Here is a 26,361-nt window from a genome sequence, read left to right as displayed (position 1 = left end):
CAGATGGTACCTGTGGATCTAAGTTTAATGTACCGTAACTATGTTTTATTTTTTAAATGGTGGGTTCTTACAACAATAATGCTGGATGATTTATGGATATACACAATATATATATCCATAAATCACTGGCCTTGTAATCCTGGGGTCTCGGGTTCGATTCCCGGCGGTGCCCGAATTTATAACTTGTGTTGGGCAAGGCCGTGGTCTAGGCAACACGGAGTTTTCCTCCGTGGCATCCCAACAATTACTCCATTCACACACAGAAGAAGGCAATGGCAAACCACTTCTGGATCATCTGCCAAGAACGTATATGAACAGGTCCCAGTCCGAGAAAAGGATGGAAGGATCCTGTTCATATGGACCTGTCGTCAGACAGAACACTAAATAAATAAATAAACTAGTATCATTGCCCTAAGACATTTGTAACACGTATGAAATCGGTTAAGAAAAACTCCTTTTCGTGACACATTTCACTTTACGGTCGAATAGTCATACATTTCAAGCTGTGAAGCTAGAAACCGTAAAAATTTAATAACACTTAAGAAACAACCTCACAATTTGTGTGATACACGCAAATGAGCGGTCAAAACTCCGTCCGTTCAGCGTTAAGTCCTTCGAGACGGAACTGTAGCAGAAACGCGGACAATTTTAGTCCAGGGTCGCCGCTTTGACGTCACAAATTTCCATTTCCATTCGCCTACTTCGTCCTGTGTGTTCAACCCTGCAGTCTGACGATGGGAAACGCAACGGATGGGCTGTTTACGCATAAGCTGATTCCCAGGACTGGCCAATAACAGTGCTGACCTATTTCGAACCAAAAGTGTTCGCGGTAGACAGCGAACACCGAGTCACTTGGTATGGAAACTGAATTGTATTCGCAGAACTGAGGGTAACGTCGAGGCTCCTTTCCCATGGACCAGGCAGACGTTTCCCCTTTGAATCCGAAGTTCGTCTAAATAATATTTAATAATTCAGTCCGTACCGCGAAGAAAACACTACACTTCACCATTACGAAGATCAACTGGTTAACCCTTTAAAGCCGGGAGAGAGAGAGAGAGAGAGGAAATTGGTGGGGGGGGGGGGGAGAAGTGAGAGACACTTCGATTTCAGGGGGGGGGGAGAAAGAGCATCTTATTGTTAGAAGGTCCCCAGGCAATGCCCGCTCGTCCTTCTGTTAAGGATAAAGTAAGAGTGAAGACGTTAGTGCGATAATTGGCAGAGAAGACGAAATTTTGAATTTTGTATTAGAGAAAGCTGAGGCTATTGATTTGGAAGTTTAGTACATAATTTAGAAGTTCCTACTGGGGGGGGGGGGGGGGTAAATTTTGATTAATTTAAATCGGGAGGGCTGCATGAGAAGCTTGCAGTGGCAACTTGGAACTTGGGAAACATCTCAGCATTTTAAAGCCGAAGTTCGCTTAAATAATATTTAATAATTCAGTCCGTACCGCGAAGAAAACACCACACTTCACCATTACGAAGATCAACTGGTTAACGCTGATTAAGGAAATAACAGCTGTTTTACAGGGATAACCACGCGAAATACATTAACATAAAATGAGTTACTGATCGTTTAATGAGGTATGAAGCAATACTGGCACATTTTAAAGACATAATTACACCACTTGTCTGGGGTATATGAAGAGAACACTGCCAGCCTCCGTTATCGATCGACGGACCCCCGAATGGGAAGAATGCGTGACATCCACTACAAGACTTCATTCTCTTTCCACCAAGGACAAACTTACTTTCAAGAGAGTGAGAAATTACATGCATACAAAGTGAAGTATAGTCTTATAGAAGACAATTGCCAATTAAAGAGACCTCGCGATTATCTGGATAATGGAACGTAAATGAATGCTGAGGTAGGGCCTGAGGAGTGCCTCAGCCCTGTCCAATCAACTGCGCACTGTGTACCACCCACACGTACGCCTCGACGTACCGTCACGACATTACCTCGTTAGTAATTAAAGTAGAGGACCAGCGCAGTCTAATCTATGGCCCGGTTATGCAAGCAGCTGAGCGCTGAAATCCAATCATTACATCTCACTCCACTAATTCACTTCTCAGGTAAAACAACCCGCGTTTCCTTAGCTTTCAACCTCCTGAAGTTGAAGTAGAGAAAGTGGTTAGAGCAGCGACATGCACTAGTTTTTAATGCGGAGGGACACACGTTTAGATTAGTAGCTACGAAGGTCCCCAGGCAATGCCCACTCGCCCTGGAAGACGTAAGGGTGATAATCAATTAAAACTTGATAAAAGAGAGAGCGAAATTTCTATTTGTTTGTCTGTGAATGTTGAAGTTGTAATTTGGAAAGTTAAGTGACTAGGTAATTTAGTAATGAATAAAAATTTTCTCCGGACCGGAGATAGGGATTAGCTCTATCTAGTGGGCCCAACTGTGTAGGAACCTGAAGACGGAGATAGAGTCCCATCTCCGAAACGTCGTTTTTTACGTTTTATATTTACTAGACGATGGATAATATCCAAGAAAATTTTTATTCAATTGACTCTTCACCATCGTCAAGAAGTTTTAGATTTGATAATTTAGTAATATTTTTAAATTAAATGAAAATGTTAAGAGAATTTTCTTTGGACAGGGTTGCGAGGAGGGAGGGGGCACGATTAAAAGTACATTTTGAGCCAAGCGAATGTTACCACACCTTGTCGTGGTGGTGGTGGGGCTTGAGTACCTCAGTGACCCCAAGAGCTACTGGTAGGGCCTCCCTCGGGGGAGAGGTCAGACTAAGACAGGTACCCTGGTCCTCCAGGTTGGGGGTTGGTCGCAAGGTTAACAACCTTGCACCGTAAAATGGAAGATGTTTTGAGACCTCGAGCGAAGCCTCGGACAGACGGACCTAACAGAGGACCGAATGGAAGAGGAGAATTGAGGAGGTCATGGACCAAATACGGACTGGAGAGCCAGAGAAGAAGAAGATGACAACATGACAATGAGATTCTGATACTGCGAGATGAAATTATCTTTCTGCATCAGATGTATGTGAATGAAACTAAGTATTAAAAATTTCATTACGAAATGTCATCGTTTGCTATTTGTAAGGAAATCTTATTTCCAAAACCGGTAATTTAAAATTTTATTTCTAATTACTGACGTACTGCAGACACAGCAAACCAATAAGGAATTCTACAGCTAGATTAGAATGGGGAGAAGATTCTTATTTGCTTTTTCACCACGGGGAGAAATGCGATAGGAAATTATAATTTCCTTTCATGTACATTCTTTATCTACAATCTTTTACTTCTTATTTCAGAAGTTGTTAACAACCGCTGCATTCTGAAGATGTTATCTCTTCTGTGAAATTTCTACCATTGAATACTTCGTTCCACTCGCAAATGTGGATAATTTCCACCACATTAAGAACACTTTACTCGCCGGTTCTTTCATCTTGAGCACAGCGAAACTTCGGAATTGTTAAGTTATGTTGCTACTTTGTGGCGAACTGTAAAATTTGTGTTCATCTCTCCTCAGGTCGTAATAAAGTATCAAAAGTTTAATATCTCATATAAAGTGCAGAGTGGCCCCATTAGAAAATCAGCAAATCAAATTTAGGGGTTCGACACGAAGACATACTTACAGGCAGGCGGCTTGCTCATCGCCCTGATGATGGAGACATAAAGGACTTACGAAACATCAGTAAACTTCTACAAGCTAAGCGAGCAGACGAGTGAGAAATATCTTTTTAATAACCTTTCCTCCTGCCCACGTAAAGATAATTTATAATTGTTCTGCATTTGTAAGGTAATAAATAATCTCTTCTTTATAAGCCACAAATAGCTTTCAGCTGTTGAAAGTTGAAGGAATACGTTTCTTTCACTGATCGGATGAAACACGTAAATATATCCGGTTCAGAAGGGCTGGTCGCTTAAAACGAGATACCTCGTGCGTAAGAAGGAAGGTGTTAACAAGATCACTTGACCATATATGACGTACATATAAAAGAATTTATTTCTAATCTCTCGAATTATCTTTGTAACAAAAGAATCGGACTGACTGTCGACGGGCCGATTAGACATTGCCTCCTCGTTATGTTTCCATTCCTGTCCAGTGCCCAAATAAGAATACGTAATATGGGCATAACGTAAGATTTACGAGTTTCTTGCATCATAAAAGCTCGGGGCCAAATGACGACGAAGATTTAGGAAAACAAATGACTCCGAGGGTCTAAAGCACGCCCCATGTCATGTGTAATGTTCGAGAAAGAATGAGTTGCAAGTAGACCTCATATCCAGCGACAGTCACAGAGCACACTGCCAGTTCTGGGTCGTCTGTGTATACGTGATCGTTTAACCAAGCGTCCTGGACCGGTATATAAATAAAAGAAATGCAAGGGTAGCAGATGGAAAACTCCCTTATTGTTACAACTCTTGCGGTGGTGATCTATTCGGGTTAGGTGAGGGGGGGGGGGGGTGAGACAGAGAAAGAAAAATTGGTTGACCGACTTCAAGAACGAACACACAGAAACAAGCCGTTCGCATGGCCAATTTAAATTAATCCTCTCATATGAACCGGAGTTGTATAATAACTTTAAGGTGCGTATATCTGAGTAATTTTTCTTATTTAACAAGGCAAGAAACAGGCTTTTCAGCGTGTCTTTACAACATAATAAATTTTAAAACAACAGACGGATTTTCATTAAACTTGGCATGAACGTCATACCCCTGGACACATATACTGCATTAAATACCTCTGCTTTACTATTCTAACATCAACAAAGCCAACATGGCGACCGCCCGAACTTCCCCGGTGGGAGACGCTGTTCAACAATAGCAGTGTCCTGAAATTTCGAGTGCATCAGATCTTCTAAAAGGACCTAATTCTTCGGAGCGGAGTCCTTCATTGGTCGAAATCCAAGGTTTCATAACCGTGTTCACTACAGGTCCCTATCCTGAGCCAGATAAATCCAATCGACACACTCAGGCCTAATTATTTGAATGGCATATCACAGAAGGGCCGGAGATGGATCGATCCTTTTGGCATGATCCAAATTCCGGTAAACGGATGTGGTGTCCGGAGTATGGATGTCAGGGTGTCGGGAGATATGCTTATTAACATCAGAATCCAGATAATTAGTGGGATAACAATTATATTCAGTGGAAATACATAATATCATATGGGAAAAAATTTCTGCATCTAAAAATTCAAATCGCACTGTTTGAAGTATTTAATTGGCATAATATGTTATAAAAGCCGTTCTGATGACAGGATTATTATGTGTTTTGAAATTACACGCATACAATACGCTTTATAAATATTTAATTAGCTTTTCGCAGAATTGAATGGGCTAATCGACAAATCAGGATTCCCTACACAAAAAAGAAATTAAAAAATTACAAACTTTACTTCCGGTCCTTCAAATGCTGCTCGTGTCCCATCCGCGCACAAAATCAGGTTTGCACAAATTAATATAATACTGTAGTTATCAGGACGTATTAAGAGATTTGGCAAAATCGGTAAATTCTCTCCGCTTAAATTATTATTCCTGAGAAGGTACCGATCTCACATGTGGTCCAGTGGTAACTATATGTACCACTTGCTTTAACAATCGATAAGTATGCATTTCGTATTGATGGGTTTCGTAAGATTCTCGCTGTAAACAGCGATTATTTCTTTAAACAGCGTTAACAAATTAATTTTTTGAATGGTGATGTGTGGTGTTTACTTCGCAGTACGGACTGAATCTTTAAATATCATTCAGATCATATTCGGCCTTGCAGGGTTAAAATTAATGTCTATCTGTAAGATGATAAAATATTTCAGACGCCCAAATATTATGCGACAAATAAAATTGTGTAGATCATTCAGTTATTTTATCCATGTAGGATATAACAAGATAAAATATTATGAATTTAATACTAAAGCATTTAAAGATATTAACTTGTTCTTAACTTCACAGGAATAATTTTTCTTTATTACTATCTTTGCCAAAAGCCTGAGGATTACCACAGATTTAAAGCGTTATATTAACTGTAAATAATTTAAGACATTATTAAATGATTTCATACTTTTTTTCATAAGAAGCGTGATCCTATATTCCTTAGTCTTTTCAAAGGCTTCACAGTAAGTTTCATGAGAGTTTCATTTTAATAACAGACTCCAGTGGAAACTCGTAGATTAATTACAAATCTGGTATTACGTTCGCCGACGTATGGCTTTGTTACATCGCCGAGTAACTCATCTGCAAAACCGATGGATGCTGGTGATATATGACGCCATAATGAACTGGCAGTTCTGTGGTCCATTGCCGAGCGGTCAAGATGAACTGGTTCACGCTTCACATGAAAGATACCATTTCACAGCACAAATAAAATGCTTCCGACAAACTATCGCCATCTGAGAGTGTCTGAGAACAATCTAGGAGGGCGGAAGGAGATGCATAATGAAATTTCATGATGTGTTATCTTCGGATTATAATTTAGGAAGGCTGAAGCAAAGAGAGTGGGATGGACTGTACATGTAGCACGCAAGCAGAATGAAAAAGACTTTGATGCACCATCTGGTTAGTTAGTTAGTTAGTTAACAAGCCAGTCAAGCAGAAACCAACAAAGTTTCGTGATGAATAACAGAGAATTTGTTACTTTGTCGGATGCAAGTAGTAAATTTACGACAAATCCTAAAACTACGTAGTTTAAACAAAATGTTCTGTTCGTAATCACAAAATCATTTGCCTGCTGTCCGCTCCCTTGATCACCCCCTAACCGTGAAGATTACAATTCTTGTGAATAGTTACATCTTCCTAAAACTCGAACACACGCACACGTCTGAGACAGTGAGGACACAGTTGCGAGGGTTTGGGCGTCGTATCTTGCCACGTAATAATACGCCTACGTTTTTAATATTATACTCCGGGTATGTGGGAGGTGGATTAGTGTCCACACGTGTCACAAGAGTAAGGAGGAGGTAATACACGAGGACGAGAAGTCTGAGAAGGAGAAAAACGAGCATACTGAAGAGGAGGAAATGAAAATACGAGAGAAGAAGAAAATGAAAAGTGAAAGAGGAAACAAGAAGGAGGAAATAATGAAAGAAGATAGGAGGAGAAAGTTGTTCTGAAAATCGCCACTGATTCAAAGGCAGTATACGCGGTTGTCGAGATTTCTCCTAAACTGTAGTTCGTATTTTATCCATAATTCTGGATCAAAGTAATGTTATGTATTCTGTCGACGTGTTCAACTGAACCGAGATTAAATCCGCTGGTAAGATCCACTAAGGATGAGGCGTCATTTTCCGACTTAGAATAGGATTTCGGCGTGGGTTTTACACTGTTATCAGAACACAACAGCAATACGACAGTACTGTTAAAATGGCAGGCTACAGCTAACTATAAATAACAGGAACAGACCACATATTCAGAATCTGCCAGACTACAATTCCTTCCAAGTATAGCTATGAAGTTGGGATTAGAAACTCATAGAATGAAGATGGCTGCCTTCTGGGTTCCTTGCGATTCGCCCTGATGATGCAGGCAGCAAGGACATCTGAAACTGCACGGTGTAACAACCAAGAATACAGCCATCTTCGGACTCACGGCCGTGAAAACCTCAAATTCTACTGACAATTTTAACTTATTTTAGGTCTACTAATGAGAGAAAAACAAACTTCACTGAATGGATCCTAAAGGATCACGCGGTGAGCCTACGGCCGCATATACAAAGGATTTTCAACAAAATAATATCTGAAAACAGAGCAGATGATCGTAGGCTCAGTGGAGTTTGTTCCAGATAAACACGATTCAAGCAGAAAAAGTGGGAAATACAATTAGAAGAACTTTTACGAGAAATTCAGAAGTTAAAGGAAACATTTAAAGTACAAAATCATCTAATTCGAAGGAAGACAGTTGCTGACATAAGGAAGACAAATGTTTTGACGGTAACAAGCCGGCGTCTTCTCAAACACGTAAGGGCTTATCTTCTCAGGGGAATTTTATTAAATTTACTCTCCTGCTTAATATGATACCAAGGACGCGTACTGATTATTCAGAAAGTGGCTCAGTGGTTCTCTAAGTTTCGTTGGTTCGTAAGTTTCGCCCTTTCATCGGCAGCAGTGGAAGCTGTACGATCCAGAAGGAAGACACACGAACAGCGGAGTCCGAGGGGAACGCCAGGTGAAGGCAAGTTAGTTAAAGGAAGATATCTAAGCCGTCAAATCTAATTACGACAGGACTGCATTAGCACCTAGGTTAGTATGGAGGGGGAGTTCGCAAAGTCTAACCCCTTCAGCCCCAAAAAGCCAGGAACAGGTAGAATTTTTAGACGTCGCTTAAAACGAAATTGAATATGACCGTCTTCTGGGATGTAGCGCCGTGTGATCTGGTAGAAGTTTACGGACGTTACAGAGGTCCTCGCTGCCTTCATCATCAGGACGACCTCCCTGATGATGAAAACACATCTTCGGAGTCACTGACGTGAAAGCCTCAAATCCTACTTAAGCGAAACTACTGTCGACGTACACGATATTACAAAGTTAAATACGACACAGCATTCAAAAGGATTGCAGGCTGAGATAGAGCATGCGCACTGTCCATTATCCTCCGACACAGAACATGAAGACTGTTGGCAGGTTGACAGCGATGAACAAAGATGTGATTCATAACAACGCTTGTTTCCAGCGGCTTGATTGATGAAGACGAATGGAAGACTGAAGGGCGCGCGTGAGGATTCTGCGTTTAAACCAAATACCAGCGCGGGAGTGACAATTTAACACCCATCTCCCAGAAATGGAAAGATTATATCTCTCACTTTTGTATCTATGAAGAAGTCTTCCTCGACTTTCTATTGTAACCATTTACACTGTTCAAATAAGAAGATCTTGTAGCACTTTCGTCAAAATACCTTTTTCCGCAGACGGGACCTCAAAAACAAAGACACGATTTATCAACACTGTTATAAGACTTTTTTTTTTATTTGTAGTGTTCTGTCTGACGACAGGTCCATATGAACAGGATCCTTCCATCCTTTTCTCGGACTGGGACCTGTTCATATACGTTCTTGGCAGATGATCCAGAAGTGGTTTGCCATTGCCTTCTTCTGTGTGTGAATGGAGTAATTGTTGGGATGCCACGGAGGAAAACTCCGTGTTGCCTAGACCACGGCCTTGCCCAACACAAGTTATAAATTCGGGCTACAATTAATAAAATCTTTAATATTTTTAATAGCATATTTATTTCACAGATGTAAACATAATGAATTTTCCACCAATAATCTAGGTCAATAACAGAGTCTCCCAGCCCTAAGTCTATACTGACCTTTGCTTACAGACTTACTGATCTCAAGGTTAGCAATGAGGGAATGTTATTCAAAGTGTCTCGCGATTAATTAAAAAAAAATATATACAAAATTCCTAATAAAACACGAATCATATCTTTAACAAAATCAGTCATTACTGAAATACGTTACAAATATTTCCCTTCATTGAACTTTTAATTCCATATTTAATTATTATTATTGCGATACCAATGTCCTATAACGGTCATACCAAATTTCGGAAAACTGAGAAAAGGCTGGGGGTAAAAGCTATGATATTTTCCATAAACACTCTTTTCCTCATAAAGGTTAACAAATGTGCTCAGTATCGGACATTCACGGCATCAATTTTCATAATTCGTTTCTGAATCGTTTATAATAAATAATTCAGTTGACCTACATAAAGTTACTCTTAGTAAAGTATCTTAGTTAAATATTTTATGCAAAAGAAGTTCCTCCACAGTGGAGTTACTAAACGTGAAAGGACAAAACCACAGTCACTGAACATTTATTAAGCTGTCATTTTCTCAAAATTGGAAAGAAACTCACATATTACATTACTGGAATCAATCTTTAACTGCATTATAACTGCTTAACCCTTTAAAACGAAGTGGCCACTCTCCGTTCCATCCACTTTAAGAACAAGTTTAACTCTGCAATTTGCCGACAGAGTGTATTCATGGGTTTCATATGATTCTCAGTACAAACAACGATTATTTCCTTAAACAGCGTTAACCAGTTGCATTTTGTAATGGTGAAGTGTGGTGTTTTCTTTGCGGTACGGACTAAATTCTTAAATATTTGGACGAGCTTCGGCTTCAAAGGGTAAATGCTTCCTCGCAAAATCAAGGACCATGGACCGAGACCTGTGTTTCACAGCGTTAGAGATTAATTTCAATGTTAATAATCCTGTTAGCATTGTCTTTGCACAAATGATTGATTAGGCCTTTGAACGTGAATGCCTTGTTAATCCATTAAGATCAAAGCAGAATTCAGTTAAGTGCACTGTACCATCTTTCCCGAGGGGCTCCGTTCAGTAAAATTCTTCGTGCTCCTGATACGGATAAGCCAAATAGGTCTAATGAGGAGGTTTTCCCGCCTCTTTTAAAGCTACTTTGTAGGCTTAATCGCCATGATTTTTGTATAGAATAAGTATATAATGGCCCTTTGAAGCTCGTCTAAATAATATTTATATATTCAGTCCGTACCGCGAAGAAAACACCACACTTTAACATTAAAAATTCAACTGCTATTTACACTGAGAGTCATAGATAATCCATAAATACGAAATGAATTATTATTGATTTCTGAAGCAGGTGCGACGTATATTTTACAATGGGCTTTGAAGGATTAATGTAAATAAAACAACAATTCTACAGGAAAAAAAAATGTGTTTCAGATTCGTCGACCTACAACTAACAAATTTCATCAACTCCTCCAGCATTTTCAGTTGAAAAGTGACGCTCGATTGTAATGAAGATGTTCGCTGCGAGCTCTACGAGACAGTGTAACTGTAAGACTTCACACAATATTTATTTAATTTGCTAATGAATTATTTCCCCCGAGCGAGTGCCAGTAACCCAGATTGCTACACGATGACTCAGCCTTTTACTAATTGAATGACGCTGTACGGATTCAGACATTCGCCAGGACGTAGAAATCTGAATGCAGACATTTGTAAAGCACTCTACTTTGCGTATGACAGAAATAATAGACCGAATCCGAAAGCCCCCCCCCCCCCCCCCAAATGGCTTTAAAAATAAACTAGAATTCTCCGTCGGTCTGCCAAAGTCGGATTGTGGCATTGTCCGTCCGACAGATTTGCTTGTGCATTTTTGTATATGAGTCCCTACGTAGACCCTCGTATGTTTGTGCGGGGGGGGGGGGCACTCCTATGGTACCGGTGAGTAGCCAGGGACTCAGGGACGGCGGATGGAAACGAGGGACTTCACAGGGCGGGGCACCATATCATCAATCACGGCTGGCTTGTGGACACTCACGTGACACTGAACTGAACATGGCAAAGCCACGTACGGAATGGGGCTCACATATTTCCACAGGATCTTCTATTCTGCACGCATCACTGGAACTGACGTTCTTTTATTGCGTATATACAGACTGTCTACTGCAAAAGGCGAGCAGAATATGACACTGTATTCATTATTACTTATTCATCAATTAATCGAAACTGCTGAGGTTACTAGACAGCTTTGTATTGTTGCTGTGAGCCACAAAAAACCCGGTGTTAGGCGGACGGATTATTATTCTGTATAGAGAACTCAATAAACGATTGATTGACTGTACGTACGGAATAATCCTAGAACAATGGACCTTCCACACGGAAAGCATGTGGGTGGGGGGGGGGGGACGGTGGTATGTTAGTACAGTAAACTCCCGATTATTTAGGTTGGCCGGGAACTATATTTTCCCGCGTAGTCGGCAAAAATGAAAGGAAAACATGCAACCGTAACAAATAGATAAGCTTTTTCATAGACTTACTAACTCCCTGGTAGCTAAACCCCGCACGTTCAACACTGACAATAATTAAACTGCTTTAAATCCTAAAGACTCACTAATAACAGAAAGGATTTTATATAAAATTTAATACAGTACATACTAAATGTTTTAAAGAACATTTAAAAGTGATAGTAATTACGTTCCATTGTCGTATACGTCAGGTTTTATAACAATTGATTCATGTTAATACGTAAATGATATGCCATTGTTGTATTTATTCCTTTATTGACGTAAATACGTCTATACGTCATTCGGCAAACAAGTGAAAGGAAAACGTGTAAGATCCATATCAACAATGTGTTAATATGGATATACAACAATGGTCAGCTTGCGTGCATTGTTATGTTACCTAGGAAACGTCATCTGTTTACTCGACATTGTTGTTAATATTGTTGTAATTAAAGCTAATATATAAACTTCCTTTCTGTATAGACGTATTTACGTCAGATTCTCCGGAACCTTGGTTCCACTTACAACTGTTTTAACGTTCTTTTACAATGACGTAACAAATTAATATGAACTAAAGTATTTAAGGCTTAAAGGTCATAGGAACTTGATGTCTTCTTACATGAAATATCTTATTTTTGTTGTTCGAACCGCACTGATGTCATTTGCTGCTCGACTAAACCGACAGCACATTTAAAGCATCCTCGAGCTACTGTTGGTGTGTTTTGTAGGTAAACAACACCCAGCACCTCGCAATACCCAAACCAGTGACGATGGCGAGGCATTTGCGTAGTGAGCTGGCCGTTCTAGTGGATGCTGAAATTTGTGTTGATTTTTTGTTGGAAAAAAAGAGGCGTGAAGAAACCCTTCAGGGGTAGAGTTTTGCAAAGTTTAAATCATATAAAAACCCTTTGAAAGGATATATCAAACCACTACACGCAGTTAAAAAGTCACAGCGCCAGGGTAGATAAATGCCGCTAAGTGACTCTGCTTACGACATCCTGGTTTGAATGAGAGATTGATTGATCTCGTCCTCATATTTTAATTTGCACGAAAATGTTTTCAGACACTAATGACGTTTGACACTGTTGTAATCTTCTTCCAGATTATCTGAATATCTCAAGTCAGTACAGTGACTAGCCTGTGAGCTCGATGTCCTGGGTTCGATTACCGCCAGACCAGGTATTTTTTTTCTCTGTTCGCCTCTACATCCAGACAGCCTCTGGACTGCACCCAATTTTATATCTTTCCTAGGATGTAAACCGGCCTGGGCGCGAAAATAAACACCCACCTCTACATACCACGAGGTTAAATGCGTGGAGCTCTGCCTCCATTCCCCCATACGCCTGCATGCCGAAAGGAACAGGGACAACTTTACCTTTATCTTGAAGTAATATTCTCATTGATACGTTTCTCGTTTACAAAATACATGCGTGATGAAAGGCATACTGTCTGTCTGTCTGTCTGCGCATTAGTCTGCATATTTTGTCTGAAACTTCAGAACGGATTCAGATTAAATTTGGTATGATAAACCACAGTGTAGACACAGACCCGTTATTCAAGACGTACGCCCCCTGATTTGAAAACTGTTGTCTGTAGTTTACGTCACTAATTATGACGTTTCATCTTGGGACAATCAAAAGGCGCCAATGATTTTACGTCAGGGCCCCCGACATTAAAAAGATACGCCACTGGTTACTATTTAATAGCTCAGAATAATCAATGTGAACGGCAGTAATTAATTATTATCCCGTGTCCCACGACATTCAATGGTTCGCATGCATCACTGATCATTGCGTTGGAGTCCAGCACAGTCGGAGCTACGCCACTGACGACTGGACCGCAAGTTTTCAAACTCCTCCCTCCGGTCAGTTGCCACGGCTCCGGAACATTAAGATAAACGACAATAACTGTGTCTGTCCACCTGCACAAGCCCGGCCAGGCGTGTTCGGGCATTAATTCTCCTTCAGTAACATCAGAGATGGTTCTGGAAGCTCACGGTTCTCCTACTTTTTCAATACATTTAACCCGCATTAGAGCCACACAACGTTTGTTTGCATTGTACCAGAACGTAGTAGCCTACATTTTATTTTAAACAGGTTATAACCTCTCATTGACCTGGAATAAAGATTGTTTTTTCTGAAGTTATTTGTGTTTGGAAGCGAAACATGGTCAGTGAGAAAGGCAGAAAGAAGGAGGGTAGAAGCATTTGAAATGTTGAATACATTAAGTGGACTGATAAAGTACGGAATGAGCTGGTCTTAGACAGGATAGGCGAAGGAAAAATCTTACGAGAAGAAGAGATTCGATGGTGGGACACATTCTGAGGCAACCAGGATTGGTTAATTTGGTAATGGAAGGAACAGCTGAAGGGAAGAATTGTAGGGGGAAACAAAGATTTTTGAGGATGTGGGCTGTAGAAAATATGTGGAAATAAAAAGATGGGCGAAAATGGAGGACATCAAACCAGTCGAAAGACTGATGACAAAGAAAAAGAGAGAACCTCTCATTTCATGATTTTTTTTTTTGGGGGGGGGGAGTCGTCGTGGGGGTGAGGCTCGAATTACAGTCTGCTGCTAAGAATTTTATGGTAAGTAATTACAAACTTCACAGTACAACTTACTAAACTTCAATTAACAATCATTATCCCAGTCAATTCGGAGTTATTTAACCTAAGACACAAACGATAAATAAATATGTAAAGTAAAGCTGTCCCACTACACGCCATGTGAGCACTTGAGGGGGGGGGGGTGGCAGCGATTATCGGAAAAGTTGCCATTTCTTAGTATGTCCAATGGGTTGCAGTCAGCAACTTGGCCATCAGTGGCGCTGTAAATTTACTCACAACGTGAACCTAATCCCGCCCACCGGAGAATTTAACACTTTCTTTCGGATAGTTCCAACATTCCTCTCCATTTCCCACATCTTCCTCCGGTTTAACCGCGTCCTTGCACCTGTCATTCCGGCGTCAAAAACCTCGTCCACTATTCGTCTCTTCTGTTAACCTCTGAGGAGGTCACCGTCAATAACTCCCTGTTTACCTTCGACTGTCAATTTGCTATTATTTCAGCCCCACTTTCATCACTCAATCTCGTTTTCCAATTTTTTTCTTCGTTTTTTTGAAAAGCTACATGTGGAAACGGAGGCCAAATTGGAAAGTAACACAACACAAAAAAAAAAAGTGTCCAGTCTCACACAACGGAGTGCTTTGAGTTACTGCTCTAACATTCTGTTACTTGCTGGAGTTTCGCTTTTAATCTCGACTGAATCCCGTAAATTCCTTATGATATGAAAACGTTGGATTCAAGAGATGACAAACACCTGAATGCAGGCGCTCCGGTATGAGGGCCCTTTGTCACGAAATAATGCCTATTGAAATCAGAATGACATTTCGCTTCTCTGCCCCTGGATGTATGCAACAAAAGTGGACATGAAGATCACCAGGTGTCTGCGCGGTTGTAATGCAGAGGGAGGTTAATACAATGGTCCAGCGGGTTGGGCCAAGAGATGATGTGACGTCTACGGCTCGACTCGATTATCGGATAAAAAAATAAAACTGTTCCGAGCCCCTTTTGTAGTCGCTGTCAGCGCCAAATCATGTTAAGTGTTTTGTGGTATGAAGCAATGGTATCTCTCGAGAGTTAAATTATTTAAATCGATGGTAACTTCTTTCGTCGTTATGACCTCTGATGTCTACATCTCTCAAGCGCTAAAGATCTCTGAAGTTCTGTAACAACGTAGTGTCCAAATTAGTCAAACAAGAATGCTGTATAATAAATAATTATTATACCTGGTCCATTTCTGTACCTAATTTCCGCCAGCGTAAATTGTGACTGCGTTATATATAGAATTCAAAACATCAGACTTTCACGTACTGTCGTGTTCGTACAGTTTGTGGGCGCGGATTGGATTCATCTGGCAAAGGATAGGGACCAGTGGCGGGCTCTTGTAGGAAGGTAATGAACCTTTGGGTACCATAAAACGTGGCGGATTTCTTGACAAGCTGAGCACTGTTATCTTCTGAAATGACTGCGTTCCAAGACATTTATTATTTATTTTTAGTGTTCTGTCTGACGACAGGTCCATATGAACAGGATCCTTCCATCCTTTTCTCGGACTGGGACCTGTTCATATACGTTCTTGGCAGATGATCCAGAAGTGGTTTGCCATTGCCTTCTTCTGTGTCTGAATGGAGTAATTGTTGGGATGCCACGGAGGAAAACTCCGTGTTGCCTAGACCACGGCCTTGCCCAACACAAGTTATAAATTCGGGCACCGTCGGGAATCGAACCCGAGACCCCAGGATTACAAGGCCAGCGTTCTAACCGCTGGACCACCGTGGCGGTTAGAACAAAACAAAATTACCATTTAATATTGTATGAGTCGTTTCATAGTTGAAAATTAATATTTGTTAATGAGTGAAACTCACGACGTGACTTGAACACGGATATTTGTGCCTTCATGTAAACATTTATCTCGCCCTGCACTCAGCTGAATCGGTTGTTCTGGGTATGAAATTCCGTTACCCTGACGACGTTTAAATATCTTAATCACATTCACGCCCATTCGTATCAGTTACATTATTCACGATTCTGGTTACGTGTCATTCATACCCTCCACCCCCCTCTTCTGAGTGGACTCCTAATTTCAGCTCACATTTATCATTTGCACGCTAGTACGAATTCTCCAGGTATTGTTTTCATGTCCCCCCCCCCCACATTCACTTACGTCCTCATTTGTATTCTGGAAGCATTTCTCTTTTGCTAATTCCTCAGTGACATGCAACTGTGTTTTAACTTTTAGCCATGAACCGCATCTCAGATCTATATTAGATTCGATCGTCATTAATAAATATTAATAGGCGATTCGAAAAATCGTGGATTTCACTATTTCGTAATTAATTCGCCAGGCACTGGTCAGCGCACTAAAAAAAAAATCATTAATAAAAAGTTCACACGCACGGTCATTTAAAAATAAGACAAGGCGATACGTCATAATTCATAAAGTCCACTTTGTTGCTATACACATTTGAAATCCAACAGATGACTATTTTTATAGACATTTTATTTAATATATTATTATTATTATTATTAGGGCTTGCCTGTGCAAACTCTTTGATAATGGCAGACGCTTCAATGAAGGAACTTAATTATTATTACGGTATTATTATATATAATTCATATTTTTAAAGAACATTTTTGATAAAGAACAAATTCTTCCAATTTTAAATTTATCGAATATATTATAAACGTTTCGCGCTGTCGCCATATTTGTAACTGTTAACTTCATCATCATCGTCAGGGATTAGGCACTAAAACACCGTTAACCAATTGATCTTTGTAATGGTGAAGTATTGTGTTTTCTTCGCGGTACGGACTTTATTATTAAATGATGTGCTAACCTGCTTGGTTCGACTTTCATCTCGAGACGTGTTTTGAAATTCAGTGTAACTTTGAACATACGAAACAAGTTCACACAGAACATGAAATTACGTTCACAATCCAACTCAATACAAATTTAACAACGCAAACGCCTACAGTCCCATTAACCCTGAAGCTGAATACAGATTTCATGCAGGCTCACATGTTGTTATTTTATATTAGACATAAAAGTACCTTAATAAACGTAACATGATTTTGAAGACTTATTACCGTACATTAGTTTAGGACTAAATAACACGTAGCGCTAGTGTAGCTTGTGGATTCGATGTTAGCACGGACGGACGCCATATCGATATTATTCAAGAGAGAAAATTATGACGCACAGCGGTAAAGTTTCCTTTCGCTCCCTGAAGCTCATGTCATTAATAGGACTATCATGAAAATGTGTCATTTGTTTCCAGCGTTTTCACAAGGACGTGCAGATACAATAAACCAATATTTCCTTACAAAATAAGAAAACTTGGAAACAATTTCCATACCACAACAATTTTCGCTGCTGGAATTTAGTGTATAAATTCGGGTTTTGGGGGGTGACCTGCATAGAGTGCTGGAAATTATTAAAATTTTCGAAAAATACTGTCAAATATTAACTCTGAAGATGGCAAATGCAATGTTTGCAGAAACCTTGAATAATTTTTCAAAATTAGAAGTCGCTCATCCTTCAAAGTCAAAGTTATGCATAACACGATTCTCCAGGAGAAAATTTCAACTTGCTCTGATGATTTAGACTGACACCGCAAATTTACTAGTAAATTACAAATTCATATATTTTTTATGTTTATTGCGATATGGAATATGATAGTGACTATGCTTTGTGTATATTTCATGTAGTCGTGAGTGCACTTGGTATAAATGCCACACCATCAAACGAGCGGACCATTTCCCGGTTGTCACATTAAAATAATTAATTAAATTCCAATTTGTCACGTGACAAGCACTGTTTACTGTTTGCCACTCTCCCCACAGCGCTCATAAAAACAACAGCCGACAGAATGCGTTACAAAAATACCAAAGTTGTGACGATGCAAACCCAGCCCTCTCCGTCCGTAAAAAAATCCGACGATGTACGACGACTTCGTAAGTCCTTATGTCACATAGCAAGGAATAAATAACGCAGGACGATCGTGACCAATTTTAAGGCGTTTTATATAAAGCATCCTATCTAAACTACACGAAGATTAATAACTATGGTATCACCAAATTACATGTTTAAAGGTCACAGAAAAATCGTATAACATTTCAACACTTAAAGAGGAGACGCGTAATCTCTTAGAAATCTCAAACTACGATATTGGTGATATTTCAGGCCCTCATGACAAGAGAGCATGAAGGACTATCGTCCTGATGATGGAGGCACTGAGCACCTCTGAAGGGTCAGTCAATTTCTACCAGACTACACGGCGCAACATCCCAGGAGACAGCCATATTAAGCTGTAATACTGAATCTAACTAACTAATTAACTAGATGGCTTACCGAACCCGAAGGTTCATCACCGAATTAACCAAAGCCCTCCACCGGACCCTGTCCTGGGCCAACAAAATCCAGTCTCCTTCTACTCCTATCTCCCATAGATCCCGCCTGAGATTATCCTCCCATCTATGTCTAGGTCTCCCCAGCGGTCTCTTCCCTTCAGGTTTCCCGACCAGTACCCGGGGCACACCTCTTGTCCCATCCATGCGCGCTATATCTAGGTTTATTAACTATACAAAAATAACTAAAAAATTCCTGATTATCTAATAATAGAACCACTAAAACCAAACCCGAAAAGTGGGCAAAGCCTTAAGACACTCTCATACTAAATAAAACCTTCTTCCATGGAGACCAATCTTAAGTCCATTTATCGTTCTTACAATTTGCCTTTTCGCAAGAATATTTACTCCAAAGTCTACCTACCCTACTTACATGCCCTGTCAATTTACTTTCGTCTTTCAGAAATATTTAATTTGCACTCTTATTACATACAGAAATAAAGAGATGATGGATCAATGCATGACTTATTCAATAAAATGTTAAAATCCTATCAGGTGTAATCAAAGTTGCACAGTTAGAACTTTGTAATTAAGACCTTCAAGTTCTGGGTGCAGGAAAGAGGATCTGTTTGTCATAAATGACGTATGAGCGGGCCAGACCCTTCATACGTCAACTTTAAGGTTCAGAGTATATTTCACACCACACCACTCTATTAGTCCCAAATGTCACTGACTGCTTTGTTTGTTACAAAGTAAACTGACGGTGCTAAAGACAAAACGAGCAATACATTTAATATCGAAATGACTTTTATTCACGACAGCCACACAATGTTTCCTACCTGTAATTACAGAGTATTATCGTTAAAATATTCATACAGTCTTGTAGGCGTAAACATCTGAGCAGTAATTCAACTTATAGTTCAAAAACTATTCTCGTTTCACATTATCAAAGGCTAGCATGGGAAAGCCACAACCACGCTCGTAATTTATAAAACTTTTAATAACTTTATTTAATTTACGGCTTCGATATATAAAATATATACATGTGACATCCAAATTGTAGTCTCAGCTTGGTTAAAAGTGAAGCACATTCTTAGTTATTCATTATATTAGATTATATTTCCGAATGAATTTATTTAAAGTACTGACGATAAGTCGATATGTAGCCCAGTGGCCATGTTCAAAAATCTATATCCGTCCCGACGCTACCTACAAGCTGCCTGGGCACACCTGATTTAAGGAACTGTACAATACACAAAGTTGACCACAGGGACATCAAAAATGAGAAATTTGCCCGCCCCTGCTTCAAAAAACTGAACGACTCTGCACCAAAATTTGTGGGCTAGGCTACAATCATTGAACTTTAGCATTGATATTCCCACAACTATCACTGGTCACTGTTACTACATTGTGAAATTCTGTGTCTTAATGACGCAGGAAATCTGCGATGTTTCACATTTCCTAATGAAAGATTAGCTGGAATAAGATGTCTGAGACCGGAAATTGCACTACTTAGTGACCCCCATAAGCTGTGGTGTAATCGTTTGCCCTCAGGTAGACTGTGCGTGGCTTTTTGTTCCTGGACGCTAATTAATTCCTCGTTTAATGTTTCAAGGATATCCGTCACATACCCGGTTTCCTGCCTCGTTTTATACTCCGTAGATCGACTCCCGATAACACCTTCCTGGAAATCCAAATTTCAGGGACGATGTTCTTGGACGGAATTTACACACGAGACAGTGGATCGGTTTTTATTTTATGGATATTTAGCTCACTTTTGTACTTAAAATAGCCGGACTACTGACGTAATGAATGAGCCGGGATAGCTCAGTCGGTATAGTGACTAGCTACGCGCTGGACGACCGGGGTTCGATCCCCGACGGGGGCAGAGGATTTTTCCTCTAGCCTCTGCGTCCAGACCGGATCTGGGGCCCACCCAGCCTCCTCTACAATGGGTACCGGGGTCCTTTCCCGGGGGTAAAGCCGGCCGGGGCGTGATGCTGACCACTCACCCCCATCTAGTGTCGAGGTCAAGGAAGAGTGGAGCTATACCTCCACTCACCCCAAACGCCTACATGGCGTATAGTGGGACAGCTTTACTTACTTTTACTGACGTATTGAATGTGCATTAGCGTGAGTTCTTGGTTGAGTAAGAATAATTCTTTGGCATGTAACATCTATACGAACATCGAATCATCTGAGACCAGCCCAATAAGTGAATCGTAAATCATTTTTCTCTATAATAGCCTATTCGAAATAAACCATTTTGGTCTTATCGCTGTTCTGATGCCGTGTTTATTAACCGAGCTACAGAAATCATCTTCGAAACAAAAGACTTCTTCGTGATTAGTTTCTACACTAAGGGAAATACCCTCAGCAGGAATGTAAATTAAAACACATTTTCCGGAGCTTTGCCCATCATATAATCTCTTCCTGGTCTCAGGAAATAAGCATGCCAAGTTTGGGGCAAATCGGTATGTCCATTATATAGCCACAATTTCAAATTTACGTAGAAGGTTGTTTGGGCAAGCTTCGGCTTTAAAAGGATAACGAGGTTAATTAGCTCATCTTTGTAATGGTGAAGTGTTGTGTTTTCTTTGAGGTACGGGCTAGGTTATTAAATATTATTCAGGTAAACTGCGACTTCAGAAGGCTGAAATATTATTACATTTGTAACATACGACGGCCATGTTCGTTACAAGATGAGCTTATACTCAGACGAAATAAAAGTATTTTAAGGGCCAGAAAAAGCGAAAACTTGTTTCAAAATTAAAATTATTCCTCGTAACTGTTTTTTTTCCCGCTCACGTCTACTACTTTGTGACCGTCGCCAGTATACGAACCAGGGCCATTAGGCAGAGGCTCCTCATTACGATGCCTGCCTTGTAAGTAGCAGTTTTTACTTCGGAATGGACGACAGTTTCTCTTTTCATTAAAACGCTCATAGAAAGTTCGGGCTTCCGAGAGTAAGAGTACAGTAGCAAGGCGGGTTGCAGCCTGACCGGGCGCCTGAATTATCGATCACAGCTGGCCGGGGCTGCGTCTGTTGTAGCAATATACAGCGTGTCCCTCGTGAAACTCGCAGTAGAAAGGTAGCTCAGTCCTGACTTAAGAAATATTTACAGCCAACATTTCTATCAGGCTCGACTGTTGTTTTCCAAAATACGATACCAACTTTAACCACGAAGAATAACATGGACCTTTGATTTACACACTTCTCATAGCGTGACATTTATGCTAGACACATAAAATGACAAGTTTTATAGGATATGTGGTACAAATCTGTACTAAGCATCGGCTATTCTGACCCAGACATTATGCGGTTCCCTCAATATTTCCAGCCAAATTTTGGAACGCTACTTTGAAATAAGCCACAAGCAATTCGTCTGTAATTCATGGCAGTACTTATTACTTTTAACATTATAATAAAGGCCGTGGGCTAGGCAACACGGAGTTTTCCTCCGGGGGCTTCCCCGGTTTCTCCGTGGCATCCCAACAATTACTCCATTCACACACAGAAGAAGGCAATGGCAAACCACTTTTGGATCATCTGCCAAGAACGTATATGAACAGGTCCCAGTCCGAGAAAAGGATGGAAGGATCCTGTTCATATGGACCTGTCGTCAGACAGAACACTAAATAAATAAAAATAAATAAAATAAACAGTAGACGAGGGGTTTACATTGATTCCAATCAGCAACCTTCATCTTAAATCACCCTCTGAGGTATTTGTTGTCAATTGATTTATATTTATATTTATATTTACTGCTTTGATCTACTTAGGTATTAATATTGTCAATGCCAGTAACGGTGTATGGAAATTGTATTCTTTCTACTAGAAAATAAACATATATATTAGCAAACGTGTAACTATGAACAACAAACGTCGTGAAGAACACATTAATAACTTAATGTAGTCACGTGACGTATCGATCCTGCATGTATTTTCTTTCGGGGAACGAATTTCCCCAACAAATCCTTTTAAAATAATTATTATATTTGTTTACCGTCAAATCACAATAAAATAGTAAGATAAGATAATTAAAATTATTAAAATGTCATCTTATGTTCCATATCGAATGCTCGATATGGAACATAAGATGATATTTTAATCATTTTAATTATCTTATCTTACTATTTTATTGTGATTTGACGGTAAACAAATATAATAATTATTTTAATTAATATCACAATATGACGCAGCTATACTATCTCATGAAATTCTTTTAACAAAAATCTTCCGCCAATATTAGCACACGTCTGCTTATGAATATATTGAAGTTTGCACAATTTTTGCGCAACTGGCTTTAGCAGCGGCCTAGCGATGAGGGTCACCTTGACCTGAGTGTGACGGGGCGGGGGGCGGGCTTCTGATTTAATTCTTGTGACGTAGTACGCGATTGTCATTGGGTTGCGTTTTAAACGGCACAGCCTTTATTTAAAGCTGACGAACGACGTATTTTATTATCATTCTTCAGTTTGGTGCGTAGAAACTACAATATTTACACTTGAGGACTTCCCCCGTGTCCACATTTCATCTGTTCTTCTACCGCACACAGAAAAACGTAGATATAATTTTAATTTGAGCAATTCCTATGCGAAATCTGCTGCATAATGAGAAGATTTCTCTGCTGAATCGTTTTCATTATCGTCCACTTTACATCGAGGAATGGGTTTAGAACCACCCACCACCCCTCCCCTAACTGAAAAAAAAAATATATAAAGGCTAAGACAGAGCAGACAGCGACGAACAGCAGGAAACGACATAGTTTTACATTTTAATTAAATTTAACTCATTTGGTATCCAGCATTCCAGGGCCTTATTTGCCGACGGCAATTGGAATTGAAGTAACTACTTTATATCTTTTTCTTTTTTATAGTTAAATATGGACACTTGGAGGGCGAGACGCGCATTTGAACTCTGTAGGAATACGATCAAGCCAGTACCCTCGGGTAAAGCTAGCGAGGAAGAGAAACATGGTATTGTGTGTCTGCTAGAGGCCGCTGAAGTTTCAAAATAAATTATGTTCAGGAACAACAAATTCCTGCCTTCACAAAGGATTCACTAACACTCTGGCGAACACATTATAACATTATCGCATTATGATCGTAAACTACGAAACTAAGACATACGTCCATTAGTCTGTCTGACTGCTTTATTTATTTAATATGCTTTGATTATCGGAGATGTGAGTAGCTCACATTATATAACACAGCGCTGAATGACAGGATGATTAATGAATAATGAACTGGTGAAGATTTGGTAGGAAAAGTTCGTGGTCTAAATAATGGTACTAAAACGGAATTTGCCTGGAGTGACTCCATCATCAGGGTAGAGACTCATCCGTTCCATTAAACTAGCTGATGTGCCGGTGTATTTCCCAGTTGTCATGAAACGCAAGGCGTGGTTTTACGTACCACATTTTAAGCGGGGTCGCTTTATTTTCGGAGTTAAGCCCTTTTTGCGCCAACCATATAAACTGTAACTGGAATGTACGTGGAAGAATGAACTGTAAACAAGGCAGAACCGCCACTACATCGAATCGATACTTTGGCACACAAATGTGCTGGCGTGCGAGATGTCTCGATAAGAGAATTCTAAACTGCAGGCACCAAGCCACAGAGAAGGATTTTGATGTTATTTCGCCGCTTTCCATCGTTACTGAAACTAGTGCATTAATTTACAAACTTAACACAGACGAAAATGTGTCAACATTTCACTTCCGGCCTCGTATTCTGTGATTTCTCTGTGAAATACCAACGTTACGTATGGAATATGTAATGACGTCTTATTCAGGATGTTGTGAACACGGCGATGAACATCCGGGCTCTGAGAGATTCCACGAATAACAAAGGAAATGATACATGATCTTCCATAGTTATTTATTTAGTGTTCTGTCTGACGACAGGTCCATATGAACAGGATCCTTCCATCCTTTTCTCGGACTGGGACCTGTTCATATACGTTCTTGGCAGATGATCCAGAAGTGGTTTGCCATTGCCTTCTTCTGTGTGTGAATGGAGTAATTGTTGGGATGCCACGGAGGAAAACTCCGTGTTGCCTAGACCACGGCCTTGCCCAACACAAGTTATAAATTCGGGCACCGCCGGGAATCGAACCCGAGACCCCAGGATTACAAGGCCAGCGTTCTAACCGCTATACCACCGTGGCTCTTCCATAGTACTCTGTTTAAATCTACTCTTACCAGACGAGCGGGCAAAGCCTGGGAACCTTCTAACAATGTTATTCTCTTTCTACTCTCGAAATGAATTTCCCAATTTCTCTCTTAATCTCTTCCGGCTTCAAACTATATTTAGTTTAGTTAGGAGCGTACGGTCTTGGATTATTTAACAAAGAAACGGCGTGCATGTGTATATTCTGTGTGCTGTTGTGTACAAGGAATCTCGTGCGACAAGTCGATTACCAATCCAAGAAGTTCTGCTAATTAAAGTAGACTTAAACGAAGCGAAAGTTTCACTAGTAACTTAAAAGTCTACACCAGACCTTGCCATGGTTAAGGCGGTTACTTAGGTGTTCATAAACAAGGCTGAGAGACGTACTGGATGAGCCTGGGGTCAGGTGTTGTGTTCGAAGTCGCTTGACCTCAAACGCAGTTAACGGGCCGTTACTTAACTCAGCAAACATGCGATGAAGCTGGGTAATGCGTGACGGAATTACCACTTTATTGGCCCAGAATACCAACGCAACGCAAGGTAGTGAAACACTACGAACGTCTGACCTTCCGACCTGTTTCAAGTAAGACGACGGCCGTCCAGCACGCAAGTGCGTGCGAATCTGAGATCCTCAAGGTCACAACCAATCCCCTATAATCCTGTTGGAACAAGGCTCCTTTTTCCTCTGTAATTTAGCGGTAATTTATACTTCAAGCCACACGATACAAAACATTACACTTTTTTCAGGCGCAGTTATTTTATTCTTAAGAGAATAAAATAAATAATTTTTACCATTGAATCTATCGATACCAACTAACTACCTAACTAACTAACTAACTAGATGGCTTACCGAACCCGAAGGTTCATCACCGAATTAACCAAAGCCCTCCACCAGACCCTGTCCTGGGCCAACAAAATCCAGTCTCCTTCAACTCCTATCTCCCATAGATCCCGTCTGAGATTATCCTCCCATCTACGTCTAGGTCTCCCCAGCGGTCTCTTTCCCTCAGCCTTCCCAACCAGTACCCGCTGCACACCTCTTGTCCCATCCATGCGCGCTACATGCCCAGCCCATCTCATATCTATCGATACCAATTATATTTAATGTACTATAAGATGGTATATAATATAATGTATCAAATGTATAAGTAAGATCGAAGATCGAACGGTGAAAATGGCTAATTTGAAATATGAAGCAAATAATGCCAAAATCGAGAAGGAATTCACCAAAATTGAAAACGCTATTTGGCTCCATGATTCGTGTAAATGTAAAGCATTTGACGGTTTACACACTTTGGATAGCCCTGATAACGAAATAAACCCACCGAAACGTGTCGGGTGTAATACTATTGTAATTACATAAAATTATTTATCTGACTGTAAATTGAGAACTATCACTTTACAACGATAATTAAAGAATGAAAGTGTCCAGATTTGAACTAGAGTATTTAGTAGTCGATATTAATTAACGATTACATGACAGCGCAGTTATTAAATACGTACATCCAAATAGAACTAGTTGCTCTCGTACAATCGACGAGTTTAATAAAAT

The 26,361-nt window shown here is 40.1% G+C and overlaps 1 protein-coding gene and 1 long non-coding RNA gene across 15 annotated transcripts in view; one reads left to right on the top strand and one right to left on the bottom strand.

Annotated features, from left to right (window-relative positions):
• LOC110833551 (neurotrimin) overlaps nucleotides 1-26,361 on the bottom strand; it is a 524,202-nt gene that overhangs the window by 76,479 nt on the left and 421,362 nt on the right. The window lies entirely within an intron of this gene.
• LOC110833552 (uncharacterized) overlaps nucleotides 1-26,361 on the top strand; it is a 267,341-nt gene that overhangs the window by 98,318 nt on the left and 142,662 nt on the right. Inside the window, exon 3 of one of the 8 annotated variants that reach the window (XR_002544243.2) lies at nucleotides 12,830-12,905. The exons of 6 other annotated variants lie outside the window; for them this stretch is intronic. This is a non-coding gene — a long non-coding RNA (uncharacterized LOC110833552). Of the gene's footprint in view, nucleotides 1-10,660; nucleotides 10,925-12,829; nucleotides 12,906-26,361 lie in introns of those variants that run through there. One more of the 8 variants, XR_002544244.2, reaches the window with a different exon arrangement.

This window comes from Zootermopsis nevadensis, unplaced genomic scaffold (assembly GCF_977971745.1).
Source record: "Zootermopsis nevadensis isolate Lab colony 2312 unplaced genomic scaffold, Znev_1.0 Znev_ptg000015l, whole genome shotgun sequence".
NCBI lineage: Eukaryota > Metazoa > Arthropoda > Insecta > Blattodea > Termopsidae > Zootermopsis > Zootermopsis nevadensis.
This window is presented reverse-complemented; position numbering and strand designations above follow the sequence as displayed.